Source organism: Talpa europaea (assembly GCF_964194135.1).
Source record: "Talpa europaea genome assembly, chromosome: 8".
Classification (NCBI taxonomy): domain Eukaryota; kingdom Metazoa; phylum Chordata; class Mammalia; order Eulipotyphla; family Talpidae; genus Talpa; species Talpa europaea.
This window is the reverse complement of record NC_140075.1, coordinates 12,042,517-12,066,633: the sequence shown is the minus strand read 5'-3', so window position 1 is coordinate 12,066,633 and position 24,117 is coordinate 12,042,517.

The following is a 24,117-nucleotide window of genomic DNA, read 5'->3' as shown; positions in this document are numbered from 1 at the left end:
GTAGCTTGAGTCTAACCTTATCCTCCTGAGAAAAGTAATAGAATGGTGAAACTTTAGATTGAAAGGTATCTTAGAGGTCATCTAATCAATTCCCCTCATTTTTTAGAGGTGGAAGCCCAGGCCTATTCAGGATCACACAATTTGTTAGTCTTTGTTTTGAAAGAATCAGACAATTGTAGGAAAGAAATTTTTCCTAGTAAGGCTGAATTGTTTTGTTGTCCATTGTGTTCAGAAGCCTCAAGTTCCCAGAAACAAGAATAAATTCTCTCACCAGACTGTTAAATTTCATAACCCTGTGTTCCACACCCTTTGTGTCAGGATTGGTGAAATGGATTTTAGGAAAAAATAGACCAATCTGGAAAATTTTGTTCTTCAGGTTCCAAGTTGCTCCCATCCTGAACACTGCACGGGCTTTAGAAGGACTCATTTTGTGAGCTTGACTTGAAATCTACAACTTGCCTGGAAGAGGGGGAAAGGCAAAGAATCAACCAAAAGTCTATATTCAGGATCTAAGCTTCCTTTCTTTAGTTTCAATTCAGACCCACTTTTCATAGTCACTTTCATTTTCCTTTATTAGAGCCCCTATTGGTGAGTCAAACTTATCTTTCCTTCTTTAGTGGCAAGGAATGCTTCATCTAATGGCAACATCATATCATGGATGGAAGTGTATTTTTCATCAAAGGTATTATAATCTGGTTCAGTGAAATTATTAAAATTAAGAGAATTTATCAGGGAAGTGATAGATAAAATTCAAAAGAATTGTGTTCAAAGAGGTTACAGGCATGGCAGACCTCTCCTGCCGCCTGCTGCTCCCCTCAGCAGTGTACCTTGGTCTATCTGCCTGTTCTGCTCCCTGCTGTCTCTGGTAAATCCTCTCACCCTCCTGTGCCTCTGGCCTGTACCCTAGCTCTTGTATAAAAATAAATAACCCTTTTTTTTTTTTTTAATAGAGGCATGTTTATTTATTTATTTATTTGTTTGTTCTGTTTACACATGCACTGGGTACAGTCAGAAGCGCGGGAGGGTGAGAGAATTCACCAGAGCCAGAGCGGGGAGCAGAGCAGGCAGAAGGACCGAAGTACACTGCTGAGGGGAGCAGCGGGTGGCAGGAGAGGTCTGCACACCATGTGGGACCCTCCTCCAGTGGCCGGGGAGCAGCCGGGGATCGAACCGGCACCACAGAGGCCGCGGGCAGCTTCGCAACCCAGCGCTCAACCGCTGCGCCACTGGGGAGGCCCAAAAATAAATAACCCTTAAAAAAAAATAAAATAAAAAAGGTTACAACTGTATGTCTGAATTTTGGATGGTCTTGGCTTTTTTTGGGGGGTAACTTTAACATTAGAAGGTTTAGTGGATATTGGCAACTGATCAAACGTGAAATACGAAAGAACTTGAACACATGTCTTACATGAAAGGAAAACAAATGTTGACGTCACCTTACCACGCCAAATATATACATATTTTTAAAGCCAAATTGGAATCTAGCTTTAATTCACGAGAAACAACTTACTAGAATTATATCAAGTGAATAAAAGAAAAGCCTAGTGCATGAGCACCTGGATAGCTCAGTCGGTAGAGCACTAGACTTTTAATCTGGGGGTCCAGGGTTCAAGTCTCTGTTTGGGCGTCTGCAGCTTTTGCACATTCACAGCTTACTAAATATTTTCTATTAGCAAAATTATAACACTGAAGCAAACCTCTTTTTAAATCGAACACAATTATCTCAGTATTGATTTCAGAAATTGCTAGAAGTTTGTTCTCACGGAAAGAAAGTGTAAAATCCCGAAACTTTTTGGAGAGTATACGCAGGTTTACGCAGGGTGGTTTCCCAGCAAGAAGTTTTGTTTTTTCAGATGGCTAATAATAAAGGAAACCAAAAACAAAACGTGAAAAAGAGAGGTAAAGATCGCGGCGGGGGAATGAACAGCTGGAGGGAAAGCACGAGCGCGCAGTTTGGCAGCTAACGGGGTTGAACTGTGCGGTTAGCCGCGGAAGACGGATTCTGTCTGGGGCCAGGAGCTTCCCCTGTAGGTCCCCTGCAGGCGTCTGTTTAAATGACGCAAACCCTGAAGGGGTCTCCAGCCTTGGGGCGCAGCCTGCAAAGCTGGAGACGGGACCGGTGCCGGGGCCACACACGGGGCGTTACTGACCTCGCTGTCGCCGATGGTTCTTTCCCTCCACGGCCTCCGGGGCCTGAGCGGGGGCCTGCGCCCCGCCTGGCCTTGACAGTTACCCTCGGGGTTTAGAGTGGGGAGTTTTGTTAGATGATGTTCCTTTTCTTCATGCCGTTTTTTAACTGACTTAAACTGATTACTCTGGTCCAGCAATTCCACTTTTAGGAATTTATCCTAAAGAAATAATTTGGGATGTTTGAAAAGACCTGACCCCGCGAGAGCTCGTCATGGTATTTTAATTGGAAAAAAATGGAAGAGACATAACTAACAATATAAATTATGGTACAGCCTTATTATGGAATGTTATGCATCCATTACTAATGTCTGGAACTATACAACTTGAGAAAAATTGCAAAATATTGTTAAAATTAGGAAATATTTCAAATCAATTTTTTTTTAATTGGCTGAATGTATGTACAATATAAGGATAAATGCTTCTGCAATGTTTGGGTTCTGAAGTTAGGTACCTTGTTTGAGTCCTCACACCACATGGGATTTGGAGTAAGCTACTTGGGTAAAATAGTACATGGGTATATGGAAGTTGTTTAGAACAGTGTGACATATAATAAGAATTTATAAAGTCACAAAGACAATGCAATGATGTAACAAGAAAAGCTTCTATGGATTCTGCTCTATCATTCTTTCACACTTTCCACCTTTCAACAAGGCTTAACATATTTGACTGGTGTAGAGGGAGATACAGAGAACTGACAGACAACAATATTAGATTAATTCTGGACAAAAAATGAATAGCTTTTTCTCTTAAATAGCAGGAAACTATCAACAGTGTGGCTCACCAATATTCTACCTAACTACCCAGGTGCTTCACCAACCTTCTCCCTTTGCAAAGGAGAGGAGGCAGCTCTCCTTGTCGCTAGGCTGCCCGCCTATGACTATGCAGGCGTCTCTCCTAACAAACCTGTCCCTTTCAGGGGCTGCTCCTTCTGCCCACGTGTGTTTGTGCAAGCATCCTTTACTTCCCTTCCCTTTTTATAACAAACCTGACCTTTTGAATATTAAAAAAAAACACTCTGATTCCTTATCATTTATTTATAGCAGCATTCAAAATCCTCCACATCCTTCTTTGCTAGGATTCCATGTCAGCACCTTTTAATAGAAATATGATGCAAGCCATGTATCTACTTAAATTTTTTCCATTAGTAATATTAAAAAAAAAATAAGGGCCTCCCTGGTGGCACAAGGGATTAAGATGCAACCTATGAAGCTATCCACTACCTCTGCAGCACCAGTTCAATCTGCAGCACCAGATGCCCACATGGCGCTGCAGACCTCTCCTGTCTGGACTGCTTCTCCCTTCAGCAGTGTATTTCAGTCAATCTGCCTATTTTGTTCCCCACTCTGTCTCTGGTGAATCCTCTCACAACCCCCCCACCCCCTGCCGCACCTCTGGCCTGTACCCTAGTTCTTGTATGCAAAAATAAATCAATCTTTTAAAAAATAAAATAAAAACAAAATTATTTTATTAATATTTTATTCTACCCAATATATCCAAAATATTACTATTTTTATGTGCAACCAACATAAAACACTGAGATATTTTACATGATTTCTTTCATACCAAATCTTTGAAATCTCATATGTACTTTACATTTATAGTACATCTTTTGGCTAGGAGAGTTTCAAGTCACATGTGGCTGGTAACTCTCATTTTGGACAGTGTGATTTAATACACAATCAAATCTTCCACTTCAATCAAAGTGGACTCTTCTCAGTTGTCAGACTATGTCTTCTAATTCCTCATCTCTTTCTTCTCTTCACTATTTATGCCTTGCTTCTTCTTCAAATGTTCTCCCATCTCTGCCTTTTGAAATCATATTAGTTTTTTAAGGTCCCATTCAAATGATACCTTGTCTATAAAACTCGCAATAAGAAGGAAAGATTAATTCCAGAGACTAGACTGACATTCAGTTTATGGTCACATTACTCAAATAGAAAAAATAAAACTGGATCTTTATGCTGTGCACAAAAATCAATTCCAATGAGTTAAAGGCCTAATGTGAAAAGAAAATCTTTAGAACTCTTAGGAGAAAATATATGAAAGTATCTTTATGACTCAAAGACATAAAGATATGTCTTCTAAATAATATACAAGAAGAATCTTCTAAATAATATACAAAAAAAGAAATAAGACACACAGAAAATAATCAATTTGACTTAATTGAAAACTTCTGTTCATTGAAAGAAAACATGAAAAAGCGAAAACAAGCTATATATATATATATATATATATTTGAAACTTATTTGCAATGCATGTAATCAAGGATTAAAAGATTGATATTCAGATTATAAAGAGAACTTTTACAAATCAAAACCAAAAGACAAACAAGGGCCTTCCCAGTGGCGCAGCAGGTTGAGCACAGCCCTGTGAAGCTGTCCATAGCCTCTGCAGTGCAGGTTTGACTCCTGGCTGGCCAGGGAGATACCCACATGGCGCAACAGACATCTCCTGTCTCGCCGCTGCTCCCCTCAGCAGTGTATTTCAGTCTGTCTGCCTGTTCTGCTCCCTGCTCTGTCTCTGGTGAATCCTCTCACCTCCCCCACCTCTAGCCTGTACCCCAATTTTTGTATAAAAATAAAACAAATCTTAAAAACCAACCAACCAACAAACAAAAAATCCAAAAGACAAACAATGCAACAGGAAAATGGGTAAAAGAACTCATAGATGAGAAACAATAAATCAACAAATATGGAAAAAAATCAACCTTGTTAATAATCATGAACATATACATTAAGCCATCATGAGAAATCATTTCACATCTCTCAGATTGTTTTTTAAATAATCTGATAATATCAAGGATTGGCAAAGGTGTGGAGCAACAGAACACACTCCTGTTACTCTGGAGAGTGCTTTGTCATGATCCAATAGAGTGGATAATGTATATGTGACTTTACTCTCTACAACACACACAAAAATGGATCTTCCATATGATCCAGCAATTCCACTCCTACGTATCTACCCAAAGGACACAAAAAACATTAATTCAAAAGAACACCTGCACCCCCATGTTTATTGCAGCACTATTTACAATAGGTAAGCTATGGAAACAACCAAAATGCCCCCAAAATAGATGTCTGGATCAAGAAGATGTGGTATAAATACACAATGGAATATTACTCAGCAATCAAAAGATAAGCTCATGCAATTCACAGCAACATGGATGGAGCTGGAAGGGATCATGCTCAGTGAAATAAGCCAGAAAGAAAAATACTGGATGGTTTCACTGATAGGAGAAATGTAGAGGAACCAAATAAGTGATTAGGAAAAAAATTAATTATAATAAATTAAAAATCAAAATTAACAAGCAACTACAAACCAGAGACATTCTGCAGGTGGGGAGAAGGGAGTAGGATCAAAACAGGGGTAGGAAGAGCACAAGGGAGTATGATGATGGTACATGGGTGAATGGGTGGTGGGAATTTCACAGGGACTATAACTGAGATGAGAAAGCAATCATACATTGTACAAAAATGAAGAGTGATGTAAAAATATATATAAAATAAGGGCCTCCCTGGTGACACAAGGGGTTAAGCACAGCACTATGAATCTATCCGCAACATCTGCTGCACAAGTTTGATCCCTGGCCAAGGAGCTACCCACATGGTGCAGCAGGCCTCTCCTGTCTCTCCGCTGCTCCCCTCAGCAGTGTATTACAAATTGAAGATTGGTGTAACTTTCTCGTTTCTACAAATAGACTAAACTCAGATTTCCTGTCTCTTTATTCAGTAGTTTGTGAGTCTAGTTCTAAGAGATGGAAGTGGTGACCATTAAGTCACTTATGAGTATGTTAAGCCAATTTCATTTTCTTTTTTGGTAAGGTTATTTGACTGGTAAAAGATATTATAGGTATGGCTTATTTTCTTTCTTTCTTTTTTTAAGATTTATTTATTTATGCATAAAGAGCTGGGGCATAGACCAGAGGTGTGGGGGGGTGGGTTGAGAGACAGAATGGGGAACAGAACAGGCAGATTGACCAAAGAACACTGCTGAGGGGAGCAGCCGATGAGACAGGAGAGGTCTGCTGTGCCATGTGGGTTGCTACCTGGCCGGCCCAGGATGGAACTCATGCTGCAGAGGCTGCGGACTGCTTCATAGTGTGGTGCTTAACCCCTTGCGCCACCAGGGAGGCCCAGATATGGTTTATTTTCATTATAGCATGTAATTTGATGAAGTTTTATGAATTCCTTTAGAAAGGATAGAGAAATGTTGCCAAATGTTGACCACTAATATGTGGGATCATTGGAGGTTTAAGAAAAACACTGGAAGATGAATGATTTTCATGAATCAGGTGTCAACTCTAAGGGGAAAAAGTTCTATTCTTAATCATGTCTCATTCAACTTATTTATGAAGGCTTTAAATGATGATAAATATGTTGATAAAAATTTTGCAGAATGCAAAAGTGAATTAATCTCTCTCAGCCTTTCAGGAGAGGCTAACCTGCAGTCCATGCATCACTACACTTACCACATTCTTTTGATCTGGGCAGTCTGACTCCTCCACTAGACAGATTGCAAGTCCTCTAGGTTTGGAATCCTCTACCTTGGTGCTTGGCACATAGTAGGTATTCAACAAATATATGTCCATCTTAAACAAGCTTAATTGCAAGGAGGGATCATAATTCAAAAGTTCAGGATACAGTAGGAAGGGATCCAAGCTAACCTGAAACTATTTAAAAGAAACAAATTCCTGTTTGGGAATTTTTAAAAAATTAAAATTAACTGCACAGGTGAAAGAGTTGACAGTGGTTCGCCTAAAAGAGCACCTCCGTCCCCCTCCCCCCTTTATTTTTTTGAGAGGAGTGGTTGCTGACTTAAAGCTCTCTGGAAACAACTGTGAAAAAAGAAGTTTCTTCAGCTTATTTACAGAACTCTGAAACTCTCAGCGACAGAACTAGAGGAAGGTGCGATATGCAAATTAAAGGAGTTCACTGCCCCATTTTTACTTGCCTGAGACCGTGTGTACCTCAAAACCCACATTTTAAAAGGGACAAATGGGTACTTGTGCAGAAGATGGTGACTAGGTGGCAGGGGGCTTGAAGCCGTGCCAAATAGAAATAGCTGGAGACTCTGACGGGATTTTTTAGTTTGTATAAAATCAAACAGGGTTAGGGATGGTTTATGCTAGCTGTCTTCAAATAACCGAACAGACACTACTTAGTTCTCCAAAGAGCAGAACTATAATCACTAGAAATTGCAAAGTAACATTATCTCTGCTCAGGACTCCCTCTAACTTGTAGAATCTCCCTGAAGTTAAACGGAATGAGGTATTTAGGGGCGGTAATGCCGCTTGGTCCCAGCAAGAGTTCGAAGAGAGTCAGCCCGACAGGTTTGAAGGTACTTTGATATTGCGAAAGCGTAGACTGGAGGACCCCATTTCATCGTGCTTTGCGCGTTTGGCATTTCCCATGACGTCTTGCAGTCGCCCGGTGTCTACTAGTCTGATCTCCCCCAAAAGCGCCCACGCTGCGTTTCCGCTCTTCAGCCTCCTGTGGGGAGTGAGAGTAAGTTAACACCGAGGAACTGAGGAGAGGCGCTTTTCTGAAGGACGCCTCTGATGACCCTCTCTGGTTTTTCCTCTCCCAGTTTTGCGATCTCCTAGGGCACGTCGACAAAGGCCTCAAGGCCCCGCAGTACTCAAGATGCTGGCGCCTGAAACCTTACGACTCCTCGCCACCCACGCTCTGCGACTCCCTCTCCGGACCAGCCTCTCCTCTGTGGTAGGAGCGCGCGGCCGGTCTAACTCTCTAGCCCTCCAGTTGCCCCATGGAAGCTTCCCGGAGGCCTCACCGGAAGGAGGCCTCACCGGAAGCGCTTGTGAGGAGCGTTGGAGAAGCCGGAAGTTGCGCCTTCTTTCCTCGCCGTTTCAAAATGCGGTTGAGGCCTTGAGGCCTCGGGGCCTGCGACTGACGCCCCCTGTCCCGCGCTTGGCGGGGGAGCGACTCCTGGAGTGGCCTTCAGGTGTGGCTCTGGACTTAAGCCGGCAGGGGGCCGGGGGCGGGGAGTGGGAGCGGGCACGGCAGTCTCCACGGGCGGAAGGAGCTCGCGGGTGGATGGCGGCGTGGGGACGGGTGCGCCGGGCGGAAGAAGGGCTGGGGCAGGATTAGAGGAGCAGCCCCCCAGGAAGATGAAATGGAGGTGAAGGAACGTGTCACCTATTCAGCTACCGGGCTCCAAACCTAAAATCGAAATATTGGTATTGACGATGTTTAATTGGACGCAGAATTGGAGGAATGTTGAGGCACTTGGGAGGAAAAAAGGTGGCGAGAGAGGGAAGCGGGGAGAATGACACTGGGGTGTCTCTCGAGAATCTCGGAGCTGCGGGTCATCTGTCTCAGAGACCCTGAGGGCTCATTTGAAGAAAGCTCCTTTGTGGCCACACCCAGGCTTCCCAGGCAGAGTATCAGGAGATGGAGCTCAGGAATGTGTGTTTCTGTCATCAGCTTCCCGTTTGGTTTTTTTATCCCACGAAGCTTGAAAACCGCTGTTTTGAGGGGAGGTCTGTGTTGCGAAGTCCCTGCATACCTTGGGATGCTACACGTGGAACAAAAATCTGTCAGAGACTTTACTTCTCAGTTTAGGTTTATTCCTCTTCTTCCCTCGTACATTCTGATGCGAAAAAGTAATTTGAAACATAAATATTTATTTCATGATAAGCACTGGTTATGATCATAACTTTTTTAATAGTTAAAAAAAGTGCATACCTGTTTGAGAAAATGCACACGGTATAGAAGTATGTAAAGTTAACTGTCCATCTTTACTAACCTTTTACCTCTTGCAGTTAGCTACTTTATATTTATTTATTTATATTTTTATATTCCCCATACAATTGCACCCCCCTTATTTTGGCTCCAATCCCTCCTTTCCCTGCCCCCCCGCCCCCATAGTGTGTCTCTGGTTTATAGTTGTTTGTTGACTTTGATTTTTTCTGTCTTATAATATTTTTTCTATTTTTATGCATAATGTTTTAAAACAACATTGGGATCATTTTGTATGTATTCTTCTGCATCTTAAATTTTTCAAATATCAATGTCATGGACAGCTTTCCATAAAGCATACATACTATACTTAGTGTGTTTTTTTTTTTTTTTTTTTTTTTTACAAATCATACTTTAAAGACTTGCATGATATTGCATTACAGGATTATACAATAGTTTCTTTAATCAGTTCCCCCTTGGTGGATTTTTAGGTTGTCTTCTGACTTGGTTGTTTTGCAAACTGTGCTGGAGTTTACTTTTGCTACACACTTATTCTTTGTAGGTGTGTAGTAGGCTTGGTAAGAATTAAAAGATCTGAAAAGTAGTTTCTTTATTAAAAGAAAAAATCTAATCATTTCTGTGTAGTTGAGGGAGAATCAGACAGTAGTTTTTAATAGAGATCCCTAGGGCTCTAAAGAATTGGTAAAAATGATTAGTTCTGCTAACTTCTGATAAGTTATTGTTTTGTGGGCCCAGCACGCTTCTTTTGCATGCCCATGTCGGCTGGTCCTTTGCTCCTTAAGTGCTCTGAAAAAACAAGGTATTTTGCTCTACCTTGGGATATTCCTAGTTTTATATTATGGGAGAAGTAGTGAAATTGGTTTTTCTTTCAGTAAATACACCTCTTCTGAGGAAGGGCCCTTTTGAATACAGCAACAGAAAATAGCAAAAAGGGCTTTCTGCTTTCATTTAAAAGCACACAAATTCTTCTCAGTTTTCTTTACATATCCCTAGGGTTTATTAATTGGAAAGAAACTTATTCAGAGAGTTAAAGCAATGACGCTTAATCTTTTAATAGGACTGAAGTATTTTCTAAGAGGGCTAGATTTTTCAAGATACTATAGATAAACACAATATTTGTGATTTTCTCATTTGGTATATATACCATTCAATAAAGTAACTAAAACCTGTTTTTTCAATTCATATTTTTTTTCTGTTTACCCTGCTTTTAAAATGAGATAATTTAAATCATATCACGGATATATCATTTTACCTTTAAATATGCCAGAATGGGGCCTCCCCGGTGGCGCAGCAGTTGAGCGCTGGGTTGCGAAGCTACCCGAGGCCTCTGCGGCGCCGGTTCGATCCCCGGCTGCTCCCAGGCCACCGGAGGAGGGTCCCACATGGCGCGCAGACCTCTCCTGCTGCCCGCTGCTCCCCTCAGCAGTGTACTTCGGTCCTTCTGCCTGCTCTGCTCCCCGCTCTGGCTCTGGTGAATTCTCTCACCCTCCTGCGCTTCTGACTGTACCCAGTGCATGTATAAACAAAACAAACAAACAAGCAAATAAATAAATAAATGAAACATGCCTCTATAGAAAAAAAAATAAATATGCCAGAATGTATATCTTATCAGGTCAGGATTAAAAAAAAATGATTGCCATGCATTCAGTTAATCGTTTCTAATAGTATCTGCTGTATATTACATCATTCAAAATTTCTTGACTGTTTAGAAAAATATGACATTTTGCACATGGCTTGCTTGAATCCAGACTTGAACAGGAATACACACTGTATTAGGTTTATTATATTTTACATTTTATTTATTTTTTAAAGATTTATTTATTTATTTATGTATGTATGTATGTATGTATGTATGTATGTATGTATGTATACAAGCACTGGGTACAGTCAGAAGCGAGGGAGGGTGAGAGAATTCACCAGAGCCAAAGCAGGGAACAGAACAGGCAGACTGACTAAATACACTGCTGAAGGGAGCAGCAGGGGAGGTCTGTGCGCCATCTGGGCCCCTTGCTGGCGGCCGGGAATTGAACCGGCGCTCCAGAGGCTGCGGGCAGCTTTGCAGCCCAGTGCTCAACCGCTGCACCACCAGGGGAGGCCCTATTTTATATTTTAAAAAGATTTATTTTATTTATGCATATAAGAACTGGGGTGTAGGCCAGAGGTATGGGTAGTGGTGAGAGAATTCATCAGAAACAGAGTGGGGAGCAGAAGAGGCAGATCCACTGAAATACACTGCTGAGGGGAACAGTGGGCAAGACTGGAGAGGTCTGCTGTGCCATTTGGGTCAGCTCGTTGGCTGGCGATTGAACTTGTGCTGAAGTGGCTGCAGATAGCTTCATAGTGCTGAGTCTGAGCTGCTTGCACCACCAGGGAGGCCCTTAGGTGTGTGTTTTTAAGTCTCTGTAACAATCTCTTTAGTTCAACTCTCCTACCCAACCGAAGTCCTATATGAGTATTAGGTACTTTCCTCTACCCTTCGTTTTCCCTACAAACATGTAGTTAGTTAGATCTGAGGTTTGATTAGATTTTAATATATATTTTTTGGATCAAGAATATTGCATAGGGCTTCCCTGATGGCGCAAGGTTTAAGTTGCAGCACTATGAAGCTGTAGAAAGCCACTGCAGCACGAGTTCGGTCCCCAGCCAGGGAGGTGACCCGCATAGCACAGCAGACCTCTCCTGTCTCTCCGGTTGCTCCCCTCAGCAGTGTATTTCAGTCAGTCCGCCTGTTCTGTTCCCCACTCTGTCTCTGGTGAATCCTCACCCCACAGCTCTGGCCTGTAATCCAGCTCTCGTGTACAAAAATGAATAAATCTTTAAAAGAAAAGTTTTTTTTTAAAAAAAGAATATTTCATAGGGGAGGTACTGGGTGCTTCTTATACTTCACATCAGAAAGTGTATGATGTGTGATTGACATTTTTAGAGGTAAGTTTAGTCAGTGCGTCAAGTGCTTAATCCTACTGCATATGTGTTAAAATCTCCCCTTCCCCCTCTATCAGGTGGTTTTAACATCTAATAATGATTGCTGAGGAGATGACATTTAACCTGAGACTGGAATGTTGAGGATGAATCAGTCTTGTACTGAACTCACTCTCAGTGCTCCTAGTGAGGGGACACTGTGCAAAAGCCCTGAAGCAGGAAGCAGAGGCCCTGGTAGAGAAACCAAAATGTCAGGGTGACTCAGGAGTAGGGGGAAGATAGTGCGGCTGGAGGGCTGGACTGTTTCTCTTGAGGACAGCAGTAAGCTATTGCGCAGGGCAGGTGCGGTGGACTTGCTTTTTTGTTTTGGTTTGTTTTTTGAATCCTGCCTATAGTGTGGAGCTTGGATTGAGAGACCAGTTAAGAGTCTATTGCTACTTCTTGAAGTAGTCAAGAAGTAACACATTTTGGTTTGGGGAAATGGTCACAGAGAGAAAGTGAAGGGATGGTTTTAAAATCTCCAGGGTCTGGTGATGTGATAAGGGGGAGGAGGGAGTCAAGATGAATCCTAACTTCTGGTCTGCGTGACTGAATGTAACTACCCACTGGCAGCAGGGTGTAGTGGAAAAATGATAAACTTTAGGCTTGGGCAAGTTATTTACTTCTTTAAGCCTTTAGTTTTTCTTTTAAGGAGCAGATAACAGTACCTAATCCTTCCTATACTCAGAGGGATTGCAAGTAGAAGAGGGACAAGATTTCTCTATTTCTCACACATGTCCTTGAACAAAGACTCTGTTCATGATGTTTTCCCTCTCCTTTTTCTCAGCATTCTCCCATTTACAAGTTCTTCCACTACTACTTCACTCTGTCTTACTCTTCCTCTGCCTTGCAAGTAACTTGTGAGGTTTAAATTTTCAGAGTTGCCAGTCCCTATTATAATGCTCCTCTTTCTACTCGAATGCTGAATTTGTGTGACTACTGCCTCCTTTCCCCAGAAATCATTCTTGAACTATTAAAAAAATGCTATGGGAAACAAATGGGTGTGTTTTGAACTGGGGTGTGTGTGTGTGTGTGTGTGTGTGTTTCCTTTGGAGGTGTGGGTATTGACCTCTAAGACAGGAGTCTGCCTGGCGCTGCTGTAGAAGAAGAAAACCATGGGGAAGGGAACTGTTGGACTACTGTTTTAGTTTCTCATCTCCCTCATTATCTTGAAATTACCTTTTTCTACTCTTGCTGTCACCAGAGCCCTAGTCCAGCTCTCCTCAGGAGTAAATCAGGGTGTTGTAGGAGTCTCATCTTGTCGAGAAAAACAAGCAATGACAGTCTTGTACTGAACTTCCTCAGTCACTTATGTCCCTTATCCTCTTATACCTTAGGTCGCTCCAAGTCCCTATTATGATGCCTCTTCTCCCTGAGGAACAAAGGTGAATGTTTGATTTCAGTGGCGGTTGTATGGGGTGTAGAGTGACTGATGTTCTGGAGCTTGCACTTGCCACTTTTTCATTTCCTACCTTGCTTCATCTTACTGCAACTGATGTGAGTTGGAATCTAGTCTTCTTCCACATGGTTTGCCTGTCAGAGTAGCTGCTGTTCTCCAGGAAAAATAACACAAAGACAGTTGAAGAGCACAGAAATAATTTAACAGACCAACATTTTAATGTTAGACTGGTAATTAATCATAAAAGAAACAGGGCGGGCCTTCCTCGTGGTGCAAGGGGTTAAGCACCACGCTATGAAGCAATCCACAGTCCGCAGCCTCTGCAACATGACTTCGATCCCCGGCCAGCCAGGGAGCAACCCACATAGCAGCAGACCTTTCCTGTCTCGCCCGCTTCTCCCCTCAGCAGTGTATTTCAGTCACTCTGCCTGTTCTGTTCCCCATTCTGTCTCTGGTGAATCCTTTCCCCCCTCCCACATCTCTGGCCTGTACCCCTGTTCTCGTATGCATAAATAAATATTTAAAAAAAAACCAGGGAAATATTAGCAAATATCCTTATTGAAATAAGCAGGGACGAAGAATATCAAGCATAGGGCCTCCCTGGTGGCACAAGGGGTTAAACACAGCATTATGAAGCTATCTGCAGCAGACCTCTCCTGATTTGCCTGCTGTTCCCTTCAGCAGGGTATTTCAGTCAGTCTGCCTGTTCTGTTCCCTGCTCTGTCTCTGGTGAATCCTCTCACCCTCTCACACATCTGGCCTGTACCCTGGTTCTTGTATAAATAAATAAATAAATCTTTAAAAAAAAAAAAAGAACCCTATCAAGTGTATGCTAGCAATTTTGAAAACAAAATGGAAGCAGAAACAAAAATTTTGAATATGTTTGAATTAGCATTACAATTTGTTTTTTTTATTTTATTTCTTTTTTTTTTTTTTAAGATTTATTTATGCATACAAGAACTGGGTACAGGCCAGAGGTGTGTGTGTGTGTGGGGGGGGTGAGAGGATTAACTGGAGACAGAGTAGGGAACAGAACAGGCAGTTTGACTGAAATACACTGCTGAGGGGAGCAGCAGGCAAGTCTGGAGAGGTCTGATGCACCATGTTGGCTTCCTGCTGACTGTTCAGGATTGAAATCGTGCTACAGAGGCTGTGGACAGCCTCATAGGCAGTGTATTAACCCCCTGCGCCACCAGGGAGGCCCAGCATACAATTTTGCATAATATTTATTAAAGAAGTTAAAATTGTGAGGGCCTCCCTGGTGGCACAAGGGGTTGAGACGTAACCTGTGAAGCTATCCACCGCTACTGCAGCACAAGTTCAATCCCTGGACAGGGAGCAGCCCACATGATGCAAAAGACCACTCCTGACTTGCCCGCTGCTCCCCTCAGCATTGTATTTCAGTCAACCTGCCTGTTCTGTTCCCCATTCTGTCTCTGGTGAATCCTCTCACCCCCTACACCTCTGGCCTGTACCCCAATTCTTGTAATGCATAAATAAATAAATCTTTTTTAAAAGTTAAAATTGTGATTAAAAATCTTCCCACAAAGAAAACACTGGCTTTTATCAGTTTTGCAGGTGGATTCTACCAATCTTTCAAAAACCATAACATCTCCATTTTGTAGTTTTCAGACAGTAAAATAATAGGTACTACTCAAAAATTCATTCTATTAGGCCTGATAGCCCTAACATCAAGATGAGACAAAAACAGTAGACAATTGCAGACCCATTTCATTTACATAGATTTAGGACCTAAGCAAAATAATTAGCAAATCAAAATTAACAGGTTATTAAAAAAGGGTAATACCCAGAAACCAAGTTGGGTTTATCCTAGGTATATAAGGATTTAATTTTTTTTTTAAGGATTTATTCATGCACACAAGAGCTGGGGTACAGGCCAGAGATGTGGGGGGTGAGAAGATCCACCAGAGACATGGGGAACAGAACAGGCAGACTGACTGAAACACACTGTTGAGGGGAGCAGCAGGCTAGACAGGAGAGGTTTGCTTTGCCATGTGGGTTGCTCCCTGGCTGGCTGGGGATTGAACTTGTGCTGCAGAGGTTTTGGATTGCTTCACAGTGTGGTGCTTAATCCCTTGCGCCACCATGGAGGCCCTGTAAGGATTTAATATTTAGAAAATCCATAAATCCAAAATTCACATTGATTAAAAGACAAAAATGATCATCTCAGTAAATAAAGAAAAAGCACTTTATAAATCACTCTTACAGTCTTATTTAATGAGGAAAAAGAGGGAGACTTCTAAGCTAATAAAAGAGTAGCTGTTTAAAAAAAAGCAAATATGTTGTAGGGAAACAATGAGAGCACTTCCTTTAAAGTCAGAGACAAAGAAACCTGATATATATTCAACATTGCATTGATAGTCTTAAGTAGTAAGACAAATAGAAGAAATTAGAGGCACAAGAATTGGGAAGAGGGAATAAAATTCTGTTACCTGCAGATGATAGGATCATTTACATAGAGAACAATGATTTGAAAAAATAGGTTAATAGAAGTAATTATGTGAGTTTTTGCAAGAGAACTAGATATAAGATTAATGAGTCATTTGTATTTCTTTACATAGGCACAAACCACTAAAAATCAATGAAAGAGAAGGCATGATCGTGTCAAAACTATTTTAGAAATTACTGTAATGCAGTGGTACTAGCCCTCTAAGGAGAATGTTCAGGAACACTGCTAAGATATTAAATAAGTCTTTAATAAGTAGAAGCATATATCATGTTAATGAATTAGAGAACAATTTGATTTGCATTATAAATGTAATATCCAAAATCCCAACAGGGATTTTCTTTTTTTCTTTTTTTTTTTTTTAACAGAGGCATGTTTTTATTTATTTATTTGTTTGTTTGTTTGTTTGTTTTTGTTTATACATGCACTGGGTACAGTCAGAAGCTCAGGAGGGTGAGAGAATTCACCAGAGCCAGAGCGGGGAGCAGAGCAGGCAGAAGGACCAAAGTACACTGCTGAGGGGAGCAGCGGGTGGCAGGAGAGGTCTGCGCGCCATGTGGGACCCTCCTCCGGTGGAAGGGGAGCAGCCGGGGATCGAACCAGCGCCACAGAGGCCGCGGGCAGCTTCGCAACCCAGCGCTCAACCGCTGCGCCACCGGGGAGGCCCCCAACAGGGATTTTCATAGAACTTGATGATACTAAAATTTATATGAAAGAGTTAAGGGACCAAGCATAGCTAGTCACTTCTTAAAATGAACAGGGAGGGGAAGATTGCCATACTGGATAGCAAGACTCACAGGAATTAAGACAGTGTGGTGCTGTTTAAACACAGAAAGGCTGATCAGTGGAATAGAGTAGAGAACTCTGAGGTGCATATAAGGGAAATTTGATAAATGACAGAGGTCATGGTCCAGAAAGGTATTGTTAAATTGAGCTGGGAAAAATGACCATTGAAATGGAAAGAGAAAAGTGACACTTGTGTAAAATCTCTAAAAAGAAAAATAAGTCAGGTCCAGATGGATTAGGATTTAAATGTCATAGAAGTTTAAAAATTTTAGCAGGCCCTCCTGCCAGTCTTAGTAAAAAGTATAGGTAAACATAAGACCTTGGGTGGGGCCTCCCTGGTGGCGCAAGGGGTTAAGCACCACACTATGAAGCAATCCACAGCCTCTGCAGCACGAGTTCGATCCCTGACCGGCCAGAGAACAACCCACATGGCACAGCAGGCCTCTCCTGACTCGCCCCACTGTTCCCCTCAGCAGTGCTTTCAGTCCTTCTGCCCGTTCTGCTCCCCGCTCTGTCTCTGGTGAATCCTCTCACCCTCCCACGTCTCTGGCCTGTACCCCAGCTCTTGTATAAATAAATATTTTTTTTTTAAAAAAAAAGACCTTGGGAAATAAAAAGATTACTTAGCTAGACCAGCTGGAGGTCATTGACTAAAAAAAAAAAAAAAAAGAGGTGATAAATATAAATTTGATTTGTGTAGAATTAAGTTTTTTGGGCCTCCCTCATTTCGCAAGGGCTTAAGACGCAGCCACAGCAGCATGAGTTGGATCCCCAGCCAGGGAGGTGACCCACATGGCGCAGCAGGCCTCTCATGTCTCACCTGCTGTTCCCTTCAGCAGTTTATTTCTAGTGGATCTGCCTGTTCTGCTCCCCACTCTGTCTCTGGAATCTTCTTACCCCCTGCATCTCTGACCTGCACCGCAGCTCTTACGTCCATAAAAAAATAAATCTTTAAAAAAAAAGAATTAAGTTTTTGCTCATAAAAACGCCTTCTGGAAAATGCAGATTACAAATTGGGAGAATATGTTAGTAGAACACCCAGTTGACAAAGAGCTAATATTAAAACTCTGTAAAGAACTACTGTAAGTAAGTATAACAAAATCAATTAGAAAATGTGCAAAAGACACAAACATCTATCACAGATGAAATACATGTGGCTGACAAACATGTAAAGACAGCATCATTAGCGATCAGGGATATATAAATCAAGGTCATACCTATTTGGCAAAAATTAAGTTTTATGATACCAAATTTTCAAGGAGGGGTAGATTGACAGAATATCTTATACATTCTGAGAGAATTATAAATTGGTACAAATACTTAAATTGAATTCCGTATTAGATTTATATATGGGGGCCTCCCTGGTGGTGCAAGGGGTTAAGACGCAGCACTATGAAGCAATCTGCAGCCACTGCAACACGAGTTTGATCCCGGACCAGGGAGGTGACCCACGTGGAGCAGCAGACCTCTCCTGCCTCTCCTGCTGCTCCCCTCAGCAGTGTATTTCAGTCAATCTGCCTGTTCTGTTCCCCACTCTGTCTCGGGTGAATCCTCTCACCCCCCCCCCCCATTTTGGCCTGTAACCCAGTTCTTGCATGCATGCATAAATAAAATGTTTTAAAAAAAAAGACATATATGCTCTGACCCAGGAATTTCTCTCGTAGATATGCCCAAGAGATACTTTTTGCACATGTACATCAAATAACATGCATAAGAGTGTTAATGGTGAAATATTTATAAGAGTGAAAACATAGAAACAACTCAGATGTCCCATCATACACTAGGATGTTATATGGCAGTCAGGATAAGTGAAAAATGAAATAAAAGTATGCTATTATATGAGTGAACTCTAAAACATTCCACTAAGTGAAGTAATTCAGACACAAAGGACAAATGCTGTATAATTATTGGAGGTGCCTAGAATAGGCATATTCATTGCGTCAGACCATAGAATAGTTCCCAGGGTCTTGGGAGAGGGATACTGCAGGGTTATCGTATAATGAGTACAGAGTTTCAGTTGAGGGTGATAAAAATGGTTAGTGGTGATGGTGGACAACATTGTAATGTACTTACTGTCACTGAATTATATACTTAAAAGTAGTTAAAATGGTTGATTTTTAAAAAAACAGATTATTTATGCGTACAAGAACTGGGGTATAAGCCAGAGGTATGGGTAGTGGGGGGCGGGGGGCGGTGAGAGGATTCACCAGAGAGCGGGAAGCAGCACAGGCAGATCTACTGAAACACATTGCTGAGGGGAGCTGCGGGCGAGGCAGGAGAGGTCTGCTGTGCCATGTGGGTATCTCCCTGGCCGGGGATAGCTTGATAGCACTGTCTTTAACCCCTGTGCTACCAGCGAGGCCCAAAAATGGTTAATTTTTACTGCAGTTCAGTTTTAAAGTGACATAGTGGTAGAAATTAATTATAGTGATATAAAAATCACTGAAATATCACTAACATACTTGTGGGATTTTTTTAAAGTTGAAAGCAACTAAACCAAAAATATGTACTTTTTAGGATTCCATTTTGAGGTAGTGAAATGCATAAAAAATGGGAAGAAGGAAAATGAAAACAGGATTCAGGATGATTGTTGGGGGAGGCAGAGGAATGTGGTGGGGGTATATATATGATTAAGTATAGATCATTGTCAAAATCTTAGTTTTTTTTTAAAGATTTAATTATGCATACAAGAGCTGGGGTACAGGTCAGAGGTGTGGGGGGGGGTGAGAGGATTCACTAGAGACAGAGTGGGGAACAGAACAGGCAGATTGACTGACATACACTGCTGAGAGGAGCAGTGGGTAAGGCAGGAGAGGTCTGCTGTGCCATGTGGATTGCTTCCAGGCTGGCCGGGGATCGAACTCGTGCTGCAGTGGCTGTGGATAGCTTCATAAGTTGTGTCTTAACCCTTGTGCCCCCCAAATCTTAGTTTGTGGGTGCTAATATTGCACTGTTAAAAAGAATCAAGTAGAAGCAGGTCATGTTTGGGCCTCCCTGGTGGTGCAAGAGGTTAAGACGCAACCTAAGAAGCTATCTGCAGCCACTGCAGCATGAGTTTGATCCCCGGCCAGGGAACAACCAACATGGTGCAGTAGACCTTTCCAGACTTGCCCACTGCTCCCCTAAGCAGTGTATTTTGGTCAGTCTGCCTGTTCTGTTCCCTACTCTGTCTCTGGTGAATCCTCATCCCTCACACCTCTGGCCTGTACCCCAGTTCTTGTATGGATAAATAAATCTTTTTTTTTTTAAAAAAAAGCAGGTCATGTTTGAATGAACAGTGATAATATGTCTTGAAGGAAAGGATTGTAATCTAATACCTAAATAGGATCTTCAGAATTCTTCTGAGTTTGAAATCTTGACCCCCAACAATTTGCTATGTGATTTTAGGCAAATAACATTTCTTTTCTTCTCTTGCCTCGCCTGTAAAATAAACATAATGCCTATACCATAGGATTATTTAAGTATTAAATAGGTTAATATGTATGCAGGTACAGAGTAAGCTCTATATAAGTGTGCCTTTGTTTTGATTATCTAATGCTATGTAATAAACCACCCAACAATGTAATGAGTGAAAACAACACCACCACTAACCATTCTGTAGACTGAGATGAATCTTCTCAATTGTGGTCTGTCCTGCAGTAGTCAGGTGACAGGTTGGGCTAGAATAGCCAAGATGTGTGGCCCCTGATGGCCAGAAAGCTAAGCTAAACTGGACAATTGATCCTTTCCATATATTCTTTCTGCATGGTTTCCAGGTAGAGTAGACAGAAAGCAAGGGCTTTCACAAGCATAAAATTTGAAGCTGCCAGACCTGGGATTGGCACATTATCACCTCTGCTGCATTCTGTTGATTAACATATGTCACAGTACCAGTTGGGGGATATGGTTCATTGGGTGTCCTTTTTGTAACCATCCTGTTATTTCTGGCCATCAAGCGCTCTATATGTATATAATTGTCAGTTTAGGCACTGGGGTGTATTATTGATCAGTTAATGCAAGCCCCTGTCTATATTTGCATCTGTATTTTACTTGATAATTAAAAATGTGTGGTGTGTTATTTGGTAACAAGGACCATGAAGAAAAACAAAGCAAGGAAAGAGATAGGAAAGATTGTGGTTTGGGAGTTGCAGTTTTAAAAATGGGTGGTCATGAAGGTTTCCTTTCTAAACTGATACTTGAGCAAATACAAAAAAGAGGAAGTTAGGAGTTAGAGGGCCAGGGGTGGGAGCTAAAACCTTTAGGAGGCTAATGCAGTTAAGAGATGGTGTAGTGCCAGCAGGCACAGAGCAGGGTCTCCATGACCAGGGCACAAAGGTAAAGGAGAGTCCTGGAGCCCTTGGTGCCTTTTCAGGCTTTTATTGGGATTTCACCAGGTACACAGCAGGTGGGGTGGCAGGGGGTGCGGGGGTGGGGGGGGCAGGAAGCTGGCAGGCCTTCTAGCCCCTAGCGAATCATCACTCTTTCTGGGCTCTCTGGTGTTCTCTCGTGGTCTAGTTCTCTCTCTTCTGTTTCTCTTTATGCTCTCTCACTCGTTCCCCTTCTGGTGTTCTACTGGCCTCCTAGTGACACCGCCCTTAAAAGCCCAGTCTCAGCCCAGGTGTACCCACCTCCGTATGCCCACACATGCATTCAGGACCGCAGGGATCCATCGTTAACTCTACAGGAAGACTACGCAACTTGTAGGTTTGGGGAGATCAGGATTGTTTTTTATTTATAAGGTTTGAAATGTCAGTGGAATGCTCCTTCCACCCTCTATGAGATGTGGCTTATTCATAAATTTCACTGATTGTTTATTGTCAACTTTGTGAGAAAAAGGTGTGAAGGTAACTTTGTTAGGGACCTGGAGGCTTTGCAGAGGTTCTGACTCATTGTAAAAGAATTTAACGAGGGCCTCCCTGGTGGTGCAGGGGTTAAGACGCACCCTATGAAGCTGTCCACAGCTACTGCAGCACGAGTTCGATCCCCAGCAGGGAGCTACCCACATGGAGCAGCAGAACTCTCCTGTCTTGCCCGCTACTCCCCTCAGCAGTGTACTTCGGTCAGTGTACTTCGGATAGGTTCCCCACTCTATCTCTGGTGAATCCTCTCATCCCCTGTATCTCTGGCAGGTACCCCAGTTCTTATATGCATAAATAAATAAATTTTTAAAAAAGCAGTAAATATAAGTATGTTTAAAAAAAAGGAATTTAACGAGACCACACACTGTAATCCAGACAAGGCTATGGTAGACTTAAGCTTGAACACAAGGAAGCGGTGCTGAAAAGGGACCCTTCCAGGCTGACTCTACAAAGGGAGCTAGGGGGTGGTGAGAGGATTCACCAGAGACAGAGTGGAGAGCAGAACAGGCGGATTGACTGAAATACACTGCTGAGGGGAGCAGCGGACGAGACAGGAGAGAGAGGTCTGCCATGCCATAAGGGTCAGCTCCCTGGCTGGGGATTGAACTTGTGCTGCAGTAGCTGCTGATAGCTTCATAGTGCTGATGCTTAACCCCTTGTGCCATCAGGGAGGCCCCTAGGGAAGGATTTTTGAAGGATTTTTGAAGGATCTAATCAGGGTGGACTGCACTGAAGCATGTGCAGAGGGTAAGTTTCAACTGAATGTTGGGCAATTCCATGTGTAAGGAAGTGATACTCAGGCTTTTACGTCTCTAGCCCCTGTGGCTATCTCCTGCGGCCTTGAATGCAGGAAGTGCTTGGGAGCTGGCATCAGGGTACACATGCCTGATGGTGGACACCTGGAGTATGGTGTGGGCCTGTGTAAGTGGGCACACCTGAGCTTGGAGGCTGAGGCTATAAGGGCAGTGTCAAACAGAAAATGGCTGTGCTGGAGAACGTTGAGAAGATGAGCGACGGCTGCTAAAGGAAGAGACCATGAGATGACACCAGAGAGAGCCCAGAGAGAGTAAAGATTTGCGGGGGGCTGGGAGGCCTGCCAGCCTCACTCTGTGCATGGCTGCTGGCATTGCGGTGGGTTCCACACTTCATATATCACATGTCACTTTAGCATCTTAAATCTCCAACCAGGGCCGCGCTATGAGACCTTGGTCACTCTAGGTCAGGTTTTTCCATCATCTGTATGGCCAGGGCCCTCGGCCGTCCCCTCTTTCCAGGAACTTGTGAAACAGTCGTTTGTCAGGATATCGCACCATTTGTCTAAATGTGTCACCTGTCGTCAGTCTAGTGGCAGAGGTTATGTAAACAAGATGTTAGGCCGTGACCTGCTGTTGGCGCCTTACCTCATGGCATCAGGATACTTCCCCCTTCCATGATTGGCTGTGCTCCTTTCGGCCCAGTGCGCATGACGACCTCCGGCGCACCAAATAAGGGCATGTGCCCTTCCGGGATTAGCTGTGCTTCTTTTGGCCCAGTGCGCATGAGGGCCTCCGGTGCACCAAATAAGGTTATGTGTTTAATCATTGGCTAGGCACTGTTGGCCTGCTTCTTCCGCTTCCGGTCCCCAGCTATAAAGCCCCGCCGAAACCGAAAGTAAAAGAGACCTGCGATAGCTGAACCAAGAGTGTGTGTGTCTCCCTCCGTGGTGTACCCCTGTTCTTCAGGTCGCTGCTCTCCCCTCGAGAACCTCGTTGACCAGTCCGCGGGCTCGGGCAACCTGCCACCTCGAGGTTTAGTCCACTTGTTTAAACTGAATGTTGGGCGATTCCATGTAGGCTTGAAGTGTTTGTTTTTATACATTTCAGAAAGGACAGGTTTATCAGGAAAAGGCGAAAGAGGCACCAGCATAGTTACAGGCGGACAGGAAAGCTGCTGTCAGCTTGAAATGTCACACTTTTATATTGTCTCAACTCTGTAGCTCTTTTTCTGGAGAAAAGTTAGAAGTGAAAATTTTAATTAAATCTTACCCTTTCAATTCATGCTCTCTCTTCCCTTGATCATATATGTCTGATGTGGTTTTTGTAGAGTGCAGGGTCCTTGGGTTCACTCTGGGGAGAGGTATCCCCAGAGCTCCCGTTTCAGCGGCATGCGGCGAGTTCCCCAGGCGAGTTTCTCCATGAGATAGAGACGGTAGTTATATTTGAAGAATAGGTTTATTAGGGAAAGGGAAAGGAACAGGTTTGCTCTAAGAGACCTGCATGGTTGCAGGCGGGCGGCCTTGAGGAGAGTGGCCTCCGCTGAGGTCAGTGAAGAGACGTCCCGGCATGGAACAGGTCACTGTTAGCCAGAAAGCTGCTGCCCTGCGGAGGGTGAGAGTTGGTGAAAAGAAGCACCTGCATCGTCACAGGTGGGCAGTGGGAGTGCTGCCCCGAGCCTGTGCGGAGACTGCACTGATATAGTCCTCTTCTCTTTGGGAGGGGTCACTGCTCCGTGGAGTAGCCTGCTTGTTGCTGATGTTGGGTAACAGGCAAAACTAGAAAGGGACCAGAGATTCCAGGGTGGGCCCACTCTCCATATCTTTATCCTCAGGCCTGTGCTCTACTCCCTGTAGCATCTGATCCTGCTTGGGTCTCCTGCCTTGTGATTAGACACTGGTGCCTAAGAGTCCAACCTCTATAGCTGGGTTAATGATCATGTTATTCCCCTCGACCCCCACCTCCTTGTGTGAGTCAGGTTTTAGTCTCCTTAGGCCTCCCTCCAGTC